This window comes from Artibeus jamaicensis, unplaced genomic scaffold (assembly GCF_021234435.1).
Source record: "Artibeus jamaicensis isolate MK-2021 breed Jamaican fruit bat unplaced genomic scaffold, CSHL_Jam_final contig_1526, whole genome shotgun sequence".
In the NCBI taxonomy this organism is placed as follows: domain Eukaryota; kingdom Metazoa; phylum Chordata; class Mammalia; order Chiroptera; family Phyllostomidae; genus Artibeus; species Artibeus jamaicensis.
Genome location: NW_026521297.1, coordinates 1,457,363 through 1,469,119, shown reverse-complemented (window position 1 = coordinate 1,469,119; position 11,757 = coordinate 1,457,363).

The window sequence follows — 11,757 nt, the reverse complement described above, 5'->3', positions numbered from 1 at the left end:
CTTAGCATCAGTGACTTGACATTACTTGGTCAAGATAAGAAATCCCTCGTCACACGTCTCTAAATTGACAAGTGGGAAGTCCCTCCTCAAGTCTTTCATCCATTCCTTGAAGAATTAACACAGGGTTACTGCAAAGTGTCAAGGGATGAATTCAATGAACACATGAGTGAAAGCATGTAGCTCTGAGCCCAGCACCCAACTGGCATTAAATTCAATAAGCACATACTAAGTGTCAGGCACTGTCCCAGATGCTAGGATACAACAGAGAGCAGGATTGGACCTTGTAAAGTATTACTATCCAGGTCATAGAGAAAAACACATTTTCCTATGACAAAGTGGAGGCCCATGGAATGTGGAGTGTGGCTCGTCCCAGGGCACACAGGTAGACAGAAGGAAAACTGGGATTTGAATGCAGGACAAGCTTAATTTAAGAGCCTAAAGTCACTGGAAGTCTGGGGTCTCTCCTTGGAATTGATCATTACTAATATTCAATATTCCCCAATACGTGAATTTTCTTCTCCTTGGTTTCCTGGTCTCCAAGGATTCTTTCCTTCCAAGGTCAGCCAGAGGCAAGATTAGGCTCAGAGGAGGCCTGGATGGAGGTAACGGTGGCAGCTGGGGGGCCCCTCCCTCTGCTTCGTCCCACTGCTGCCCCTCCCTTGGTCCCCAGGATGGGGAGGGTAGCAGATGGCCTGGGGTGGGTGGGGTGGCTGCCCATCTGTCCCCTCCCCCCATTGTCCCCAGAGCCCAGGGGGATGGTAGGGGGTTGTGGTCCACTGCTGTCTGGATCCTCCCCCTCCATCTTCCTGGAGGGAGCTGAGGAGCTGGTTGCCATGGAGATGGAGAAGAGGGAAGAAGGATGCAGGGAGATACCGGGGTCAGGCCGAGATCCACACCTTAGACCCTTTGAGTCATATATCCTCACAACACATAAGCACATACCCCAACATCCATGAAGATGGGAGTGAAGCCCCCCTCCCCAGTCACACAGACCCTCTTGCAGATACACAGGTACACACTCAACAGTTCCACACAGGCATACTCTGATGTATGAAGATGACTCACGGGGGATAGGCACACACGCACACACACGCTCATCAATAATGCATAATGCACGTTCAGTTATGCAGACCCAAAGGCATGAGGAAGCTCTCACACACGAACAGACGCAGGCACGTCTACCATCCGAGCGTTTCCCAGGTGCACATACTCAGAGCCAAACAACTCCTCACTGGGCCACACACACGCTGAGAAGTTACACATACACGATCACAGCCACAACACGAGCACAACCCATGTTACATAAGGCATATATGTTACCGGCATGTGATATATAGACTGACACACAGACTCGACTGTGTCTTCCGTACGCATTGGGTAATTGCACACATTCAGATACATGGCCCACGGAGTCTAATGCACATGGTATATGAGACATCAGAAGTTGCTCAGCAACCTGCACAACACACATGCAGTCCTGTGTGCTGCTGAGCCCCTACCCCCAAGTCACGCCTGCAGCCCCAGCTCCACCTCCCCACCCCAGCCCTGGAGTTTGGACGCACAACAGCACGGTCGGTCATGCACTCACACTCACACACAAACACAAACCTCCTCCCAGATATTTTTAAACCCAGGCTAGTTCTGCTACTATGGCAACCGCCCCAAACCCATTGCCATAGCAACTCAACGTCAGCTTTCCAAGCACCAAATCCTGGGGGACTGCAGGGCCCCAATCAGAGGCAGGTGGAGGGAGCTGCTGCACCCTCCACCACCAGCCGTGCCACCCCAGTACCCTCATCCCAGAGCCTTCAGGGGAGCCGCCATCCGAGGCTGGGCAGGGGCTGGAGTCAGGGACACAACACAGCCGGATTGAGCTGGGACAAGGGCAACCGCCAACTTGCGCTTTGCTCCTGCTCCTCAGAGCTTTATGGGGGGGCTCATGGGACAAAAAAGTCAGCCTGCATCTGGACACACATACAAGCCTGGGTTCAAAACCTGGCTCTGCCATTTACATGCTGTGTGACTTGGGCATGTCCTTACCCTCTCTGGACCTTGCATTCCTTAACTTGGAAAACGGTGCTGCTGCTGCTGTTGAAACTACCATTCCAAAGGGCTACTGTGACTTGGAGGTGACAAGCCCAGGCAGACCTGCATCCAGATTCTGACCCTCCCACCTTCTAGCTGTATGAACTCAAGAAAGGGCCTCCCCCTCTCTGCGACCAAGAGGGGGCAAATAGTAATTCAATTACACAGGTTGCTGGTAAGATTTCCAACAAAGGGCTGTGGCCACTGACCTAATACTTTTGCATGTAACCCAACCTATTTAAGTCTTCAACATGGCCTTCGGCGTAGGTACTATTATTAATCCTGTTGCAGAACAGGAAACTGAGGCTCAGAGGGTTTGCCCGGGATCATACAGCCACAACGTTTGTTGGGAAGCCTGGAATTTGAACTCGGGTGGTAAAAGACACATCTTTAGCCATTTCTCTCTCCTGCCTTTCAAAGAGGGCGGTGGGAAAAAGGGCGGTAGAATGGTGGATTCTCAGAAATGCTTTCTAGCCTCAGTTTTCCAACCTGCTAAATGGGAGTTCATACGATCCTGCTGGCTGCAGTGTTGGAGGATCCACGAGGCAGCTTGCGTCTGAGCGCTTTGAGGACAGGCTGGCACGCCCGAGCGCTCTGCGCAGGTGCGGAGCAAGTTGGGAGGGGCAGGGCAAGTGGGCGACCGGGTAGGCGTGGGAGGGAGGTTGGCTGGGGCTGAAGCGCTGCTTCTCTCTTTCCCAGCCCAGCGACCTCAGGCATGAGCTCTCTCCTGTCTGAGCCTCGGTCTTACCATCTGTCCACTGGGTGGTGGGGAGTCTGAGAGCCAGAGGAGGTAAAAACCACTTGGCGCGGGCCCCGGGGAAGAGCTGATATTAGCATCATGTATCCAGTCTGTACGTGGGATTTAGAAGAGGCAGGACTGTGCCGTTCAGGGTTTAACAAACTTTTGGGACCCACGGTGAGAAATACACTTAATCGTGAATCAGTGCACCTAACGCTGAGACAAAAGTTTTGTGAAATCATACTCCATCCATAGTTTAGTCTGTCCTCTGGCTACTCTCTGAGCACAGGCTCCGATCAGGTCTGTGTTCCTGGGAAACAATACTGGCTGATTTCAGTCGCTCAGCACTGGTGACTGACACTATGGAAAACCCTGGTGCTGCGGCTACCAGGTGGAACTGAGGAGTCGCTGGGGTATTTTAAGCAGGCGAGGGGTATGGGCTCCAAAGGGGAGATGGAGGAGGGGCCAGATGGGAGTTGGGGTGGAGCCAGAACAGATTCCAGGGAGAAGGGGTTCTTTGTCTGGACCCCAGCAGGGGCAGGGGAGATGGAGAAATGTGATCAGTGGCTGATACATTAACTTGGTGTTTCACACACAGCATCTAGTGGTTATGAGTATCCACCCTGAAGGCAGCCTCTCACTCAGCCACCTGACAAAAATATTTACTGAGCATCTATTTATACCACGTGTTTAGGCACTGGAGATACAGGAATGAACAAAAAAGACAAAAGTTCCTGACCTCCTGAGCTCACCTTCTAGGGAGGTAGACAATAAACAAGCAGAAAAGCAAAACATTAGCAAGTCAGACAATGGTAGTGCCATGGAGAATAACACACCAGGGAGTGAGGGGTTGGGGTACAATGGGTGGGAGGGGGTTGCAGTTTTTTAAGTAGAGTGAACAGTGAAGTCCTCACTGAGGAGGTGACATATGAGCAGAGACCGGAAGGAGGTGAGGCCACGCGGATATCTGGGGAAGGAGCAGGTCGGGCAGAGGGAAGAGGAGGTGCAAAGGCCCTGAGGCAGGGTGCACCTGGCAGGTTGGACAAAGGAGGAGGAGCCCAGGGAAGCTGGAGAGTGGGAGGGATGAGGTCAGAGAGTTAGGCAGGGCACCAAGTGTTCTGCCTTGAGGGCCACGGTCAAGGCTCAGCTTTGACTCTGGGTGAGATGGGACCATGGGAGAGTTTTTGAGGCAGGATGTGAGTTGATGTAGGTTCTACCATAAGATCCTCCTGGCTCCACTAGGTCAGCGGGGTGGGGTAGAAGTAAGAAGCCTGGCGAGGAGGTGATCTGCACCGTCCAGGTGAGAGGTGCTGGGGGCCGGACCTGGGCGATGGGGCAGTGCAGGCGGGGAGACATCCCTGGAGTCCTGCTTCTCCCATGTGACTTGGGGCAAGTCATTTCACCCCTCCTGCATCTCAGTGTCCCCGTTTACAAAGGGGGGTGATGCTAAAACACCTTCTCTCAAAGCTCCTGTCTGGTGTCAGTGCGATGGAGCTGAGCCAGGGCCCTTGGCCCAGGATGCTCAACCAATATCGCCGGTCATTGTCACCGATGTTATCCCCCAGGCTCCCAGACCAGGGAGAAGTGTCCTGTCCACTGGGACAAGGATCGGCTTTGGGGAGGATGAGGAAGAGAGAGGTCTGACTTTGCACAATGCTGTGTGTGTGTGTGTGTGTGTGTGTGTGTGTCTCATCCCGGGGATATTTGATTTTAGTACCTGTGCTGCCGAAGCGAACACCCAGGGATTATTCGAGTCGGAGAATCTTGGAGCAAAAATCTTTGCGCTGAGAGGACTTTTAGGGGTCTTTTGTTCCTAACAGCCTCTTTACAGGATAGGGGGATGGAGGTCCAGAATGGTTTTATTGTGGCCAGGAGCCCACCGTGAGCCGGGGGCTGAGCCAAGGCTGGAACCCATCCTGTCTGCTCTCGGGCCTGTGTTCCTGGTCCTGGCTGCCTCCTTGGTGATCATGGCATCTGACCGCATCCCCTCCCCCTCCCCAGCCTGAATATCTTCCTATGACTTCCTACTGCCTCTGGGATAAATTCCAAACGCTCCCAGTTGCTCAGGCCAAAAACCTTGCATTCGCCCTTGACACCCCCTCTTGGCCTCACACCCATGTCCGATCCGTCACCAAACAAACCCGTTCTGCTGCACCTTTCAATTCCAAATAGGACCCCGTGTTGCCGCCTCTATCAATACCCCCAAGGTCCAGGCTCCCACCAGCTCCCCCCTCTCACATGCTCACGGGAGCCTCTCTCCTGCGCTCCCCGCTTCCCTTCCACTCTTGCGCATTATTTCAAAGCAGAGTCATTCTTTTAGAAAGCAAGTCGGATCATATACCGTGCTATATGCAAGAGATGAAAATTTTTGTAAGAAAAGGATTTCTATAGGGACTTTGAAGAACAGTGTAGATTCCTTGCCTTAGGTTTGTGGAGGGAGAGAGAGTTTTCTGTGCATCTCTCCGAAGGGTGAGATTTTACGAGTGTTGTGGGTGGGGAAACTGAGGCACAGGAGGTTAAGTCACTAGTAGTAGGACTGGAAATTGCACCCTGGCAGCTTGGCTGCAGAAGCTACCCCGTTAACCACTCTGCCACCCTGCCTTCCTTTCTCAGATGCATCTCTCTCCTCAGCCAGCTTTCTCCAAGGTATTCACACCCCCTCCCCCCAATCTAGATGCATTTCCAGCTTATTACGGTGCATAGGGTTGAGCTGATTCTATGCAATCATCTCTGCTTGAGTTTAATTTTAGTAATTTCTCCCTTTCCTCTGCCCCCACCCCATACGCACCCACTCTAGGGTGCTGAGTTTTTGGCTCCCAACCCCTCTTCTATTCTTCCATTAAAATCCATGTAAAGCTTTAAAGTTCGTTTTGTCTTCTGTGGCTTTTAAATGTGCAGAAATGCCTTTGAGCTACGAGCCTATCTGTCTTTCCTTGAGCTTCCTGAGAGCTCTCGACAGGGCTCTGCTCCTTTCTAGCTCGTGATCAGCGAGTCTGAAGAGGACTCTGGAGACGCTGCCTGGGTGGAAGTCGCAGCCTGGCTACACTAGCTGGGTGCCCTGGGGAAGTTACTTAACCTCTCTGGGCTCCAGTTTCTCCATTTGTAAAAATGGGAGGTGTTAGATAACAGTGATTTTTCTGGCTGGGTCCTTGCAAGCTGGCATCTTAAAGCATTTAGCACCGGGCATTCACTAAGCACGGCACTGGCTTCTTTTATATTGCTGTGTTCTATCTCATCACCAGCGTCTATTCCCCATTCTACTTCTCGAGGCCTGATCGTGGACATCAAATTCCTCTCAACTCTTTGCCACCTACGCTGCCCTCATCCCTCATCCTCATTCATAACCTCATTCACGAGCCTGTGGAGAGTTGGGGAAACTGGGTTGCCAGCCATTCTCACGTTCGGTTTCTCCAAATATTGCCAGATTGCTCTCCAGAAAGGGTGCACTCGGTTGTGCTCCTACCATCAGTGACGACTGACCTGTTCTTCCATAGACTTTTCTAGAACGGGGCGTTCTCAGACGGTCTAATTTTGGCCAGGCTAATGGATGTAAAAGTATTGCGTTATGTACTCTTTTATGTAGATCAGTTCAGCATTTCTGGGCTTTAGTCTTCATCTCCACCCAGAATGACTAAAAATGAACAAATGCCTCCCCGTGTGTGCGCAAGGCTTTGAATGCTAACGCTTTAATGTTTTGGCCCCTGTCACAGTCAACAGGGATCCAAACAGTACCTTCCGCCCACAGTGTTAAGGCGATTTAAAGAGAAGACAGTGGCTCCTGCTTGGTGAGTGTTCACTGCAGGGCAGGCACGGTGCTGAGCACTTTGCATGTATTCATTCATTCATTCCTTCATTCATTCCTCATGGGAACCCTGGGTGGCACCTGCTGCTGTCATCGTCCCCATTTTACAGATGGGAAAACTGATGCAGGGAGAAGTTGACTCTAAGAAGCAGAGCTGGGAGTCAAACCCAGGCAGACAGGCTCATGAGCCACCTTGCTGCCGCTCATGATACAGGAAGAGCCCCCAGTGCCGAATAGATCCCTGGTACTATCACAGCTTTAAGAATCAAACAGGCCAGCCCTGGCTGGTGTAGCTCAGTGGATTGAGCACGGGCCTGCAAACCAGACAATCGCGGTTCGATTCCCAGTCAGGGAACATGCCTGGGTTGCAAACCAGTTCCCTGCAGGCCACTTCCCAGCAGGAGATGCATGAAAGGCAACCGTACATTGATGTTTCTCTCCCTCTCTCCTTCCCTTCCCCTCTAAAGATAAAGAAATAAAATATTTAAAAAAAATGAATCAAACAGGCCCTGGCTGGGGTAGCTCAGTGGATTGAGCGCAGGCTTGTGAACCAGAGGATCAAGGTTTGATTCCCAGTCAGGGCACATGCCTGGGTTGCAGGCCACTTCCCAGCAGGGGACACATGAGAGGCAACCATACATTAATATTTCTCTCCTTCTCCCCTTCCCTTCTCTTCTAAAGATAAATAAATAAAATCTAAAAAAAAAAAAAAGAATCAAACAGGATAATGTAGATGGGTTTGAGTGGTGTTCGATAATGGATTTAGCTTTTGGGTCATTGTTTAGGCATAATAATAACAATAGCATCATATATATATAATATATATAAAAATTTTATTTTATTTTAACCCTCACTTGAGTCTTTGTTTGTTTAATTTTAGAGAGAGAGAAAGGGGAGAGAGAGAGAAACATCAATGTAGAGGGAACATCAATGTGCCCTGACTGGGGATTGAACCCAAAACCTAGGTATGTGCTGTGACTGGGAATTGAACCTCAGCCTTTTGGTGTGCGGGGTGGTGCTCCAACTACTGAGTCACTGGCTGATACATATATGAGAGCTCATATACATATTTTTTAAAATTGTGTTAGAGAATGTGAAACTCAGAAGGGACTCAACTGGGCCTCGATGTCCCCATCTGTAGTCCCTTACTTTTTACAGCCTTTCCGTTCCCTAAATCAAAGCACTTGTAACTATCCCACTTGGCCTCCTTTCCAGCGCCCACCAGGTACTACATTCTGTTCCCAGCTTTTTTAAAGAAGATTTTATTTATTTATTATAGAGAGGGGGAGGGAGGGAGAAAAGGGAGAGAAACATCAATGTGTGGTTGCCTCTTGCACGCCCCCTACTGGGGGCCTGGCCCACAACCCAGGCATGTGCCCTGACTGGGAACTGAACTGGTGACCCTTTGGTTTGCAGGCTGGCGCTCAATGCACTGAGCCACACCAGCCAGGGCCTTTTCCCAGGTTTTACGTGAATGTGGTTGGTAGACAGGTGTCACCCACCTCTCCACCTACTCTGTGCCTGTACCCACTGAACATGTCTGGACAAAAATCACACACTACAAGGAAATTGTGCTCACCACAAGTTCAAGATCACTCATGTCCATTCACTCGCTCCTGCTCCTGGAAGACCTTCTCATCCCTCCTTTGACCTCTACCAGCTCCTCCCAGTTCTCATTCTCACCGGTGATCCTGCTTCTATTTCACAGAGAGAGGAGAGGCCATTGGAAGGGAACTTCCACAGATTCCCAGGACATTTATCCCACCACCTGCACCTGCGCCCCGTTCGCTGCCTTTCCTCCTGCCAGCGACGGTCACTCCCAGCCAACGCCACTTCCTCCTGCAGTGGCTGTATCCCCTCCTTTCTCCCCCCTCCAGGGTCATAAGTCAAGCAGTTCTCTCCTGCATCATCAATTCTCCCCTTTCTTCTCCATCATTCTCTTTGGCATAAAGACACATCCTGATACAAATATGCTTTCTCACCTTGTCTGGTTCCACTGCCAACACTTTGCTGTCTTTTATAACAAAACCCTGAAAAAAGCGATCCATACAAAGGTCTCCAATTTCTGGGATCACTCCGGTCAGGCTTTGGCATGACCACTTGGCCAGATCACCTCTTGAGGATGCCAGTGACCTCCACGTGGCTCAGGCCAATAGTCCAGTGACCCACCCTCGTGTGACTATAGCGTCTTCTCACTGGTGGCCACACCCTCTTCCTAGGTTTGTTTTCTCCCCTTGGCTTCCAAGACACCCCACTCTGATGATTTCCCTCCTCTCTAAGTGGCTATTTCTTCTTACTCTCCTCTGCTGTTTCTTCCTTATCTGGGGTTTTCTAAACATGGAAGGGTCTTGGGGCTCAGCCTTTGGTCCTCTTTTCTTTCCTTCCTTCATCCCTCCTTTGGTGATGGCCTGCCAGATTTCTACATCTCTCTAGGTGGGACCGCACCCCGGAGTTCAAACTCATATATTCACCTATCTTCTCAACACTTCCGCTTGGAAGTCTGTTAGGTTCCTCCGCATGTCCAAAAACCGACTCCCGATCCCCACTCTCCCCCACCCTGCCGCCTAACTTCATAAAGGAAAACTTCATTTTGGCAGCTTCTCAGATCAAAAAACCTTGCCATCATATTTGACTTCTCCCTCGCAACACCCAATCCATCAGCAAATTCTGTCAGCTCTTTCAGAAGGTATGCAGATCCTAATCCTGTCCCACCCCCCCACTTCTACCACCCTCGTAAAAGCCACCATCATCTCTCATTCAAATTATTATTTTTTAACCTTTTGCTGAAATATTTTTTATTGAGGTGAAAGCCACATACAAAATGAAGCCTTTTAAAGGGCACAAGCTGGAGAGATTTAGCATAGTCGCCATGTTGTGAAAGCATCATCTCTGTTTAGTTCCAAAACATTTGCATCATCCCCAAAGGAGACCCCACACCCATTAAACGGTGGCTTCCCATTCTTACTTCCACCCACAGTCCCTGGAACCACTGATCTGCTTTCTGCCTCTGTGGATTTGCCTACTCTGAACACTTCGTAGGAGTGAAATCACACAGTATGTGACCTTTGGTGTCTGGTGTCTTTCACTTAGCATAGTGTCTGCAAGGTTCGTCTATATTATAGCATAGATCAGAACTGTACGTTTTGTTTACGGCTGAATAACATTCCATCGCAAGGGTATACTACATTTTGTCTATCCATTCATCTAGGAACAGACATTTGGGTTGTTGCCACCTTTTGGCTATTCTGCATGATGCTGTTATGACTGTTCATGCACAAGTATTTGTTTAAACATCAGTTTTCAATCCTCCTGGGTGTGTGGAATTGCTGGGTCATACAGTCATTCTATGTTTACCTTTTGGAGGAACTATCAAAATGTTATTTCATCTGAATTATTTTAACGGCCCATTCTTCACACAGCCATCGGCAGGACCACTTAAGACATGAGTCCCATTGTCCCTCCACCTTCAATGGGTCCCATTGCCTTCAGAGCAAAACCCAGAGACCTCACTCACTCACCCCTACACGACTTGGCTTCTGGCTCCCTCCCAGCCATCTTTTACCACATTCCACTCACTGAATACTGACCTCCTCACTTTTATTTGATTTTATCTTTATTTTTTTTTTACTTATTGATTTTAGAGAAAGGGGAAGGGAAAAGGGAGAGAGAGGGAAGGAAGGAGGAAGAGAGGGAGGGAGAGAGAGAGGGAGGGTGAGAGAGAGAGAGAGACATCAGTTTGCTGTTCCACTTATTGATGCATTCGTTGGTTGATTCTTGTATGTGCCCTGACTGGATATCAAACCTGCAACCTCAGTGTATTGGATTGAGGCTGTAAACACCTGAGCTACCTGTCTGAGTCCTCCGCAGTATTCTTTAAATGCATCATCATGTTTCCCACCTCAGGACCATTGCACTGACTGTAGCTTTTTCCTGGAATGCTCTACCCCTGTACCCACAAGACTGGCTCCTTCTCTTACTTCAGGTCTCTGCTCTATGCCAGCTTTTCTGAGACACATTCTCTGACCACCCTGTCTCCTTTACTCTGATTTGCTGTCTCCACAGCATGCATCTGCTCCTGACATTTATTTATTTATATTTTATGGTTTGTATCCCTTTCACTGAGGCATGAGCTTTTTCTGTTTGTTCACTTGACATGCTTACATCCAGCACCCTGGAAAGCTCCCGGAACATAGCAGGTGCTCAATAATGTTTGATGAATGAATGAATGAATGCATGAATGCATGAACGCATTGAACTCTATTTATAGATCGAGAAAGTGCGGCTCACAGAAGAAGCATGATGTGTGGGAGTTCCAACAGCTGGTAAGAGGAAGTCTTGGGTTCTAATCCAAGTCTCTCTGACTGCAAAGCACTGGTTTTTAACCAGACTGTATTGTGAACTTTATATTTAGGCCTCACCATAATCCCAAATGTCAGTCTTTTAGCAATACTCAATTCTCAGGCAGGAAAACTCCTACCCAGAGAGGAAAGGGGACCCACAACCGGTTGGTGGCAGTGTCAAGACCAGCTATTTTGCCACAGGGTAGGATTTCTGGTACCAGCCTCTGGCACACAGTGGTCACTCAATAAATGCAGAATGACTGGTGTGCAGAGTGGGTTTATAGTAAAGCTCAGATAACCTTCAGGGCCGGTGATGTGCATTGGCCCTTCCAAGACCTTACCAATGCGTTCTTATGGGCTGACGTTTAAAGGAGGATGTTTAAAATGCAGTTGGTTACTACCACCGTCTTTTTCCAGTTCCCTCCCCCCTGCTGCACTTCTCTTTGCCATATGGTGCTAGAGAAGTCTCAGGCATTTATGGGACCCATATGAGGGGACTGGGAGTTGAGGATGCATTTAGACTGGGTTGTGGGGGATATTTGATGGGGTTCATAGACGCTTTCAGGTATACCTGAGTTACCTACCTAGTTGTTACGGTGTAGGAACGACTTCCAGGAATGCTCCTATTGTCCAAGGTGCTAACTCACTACGTGCAAGGCCAGTGTCTACTGAGATACGAACTATCCTTTAAGTGGCTCAGCTCAGGAGCACAAGCACAAGGGAGTTAGATGGGTCAGGAATTTAAAGGACTGAGCCGGAAGCTAGTCTGTGGAAACATTTTCCAGAACTTA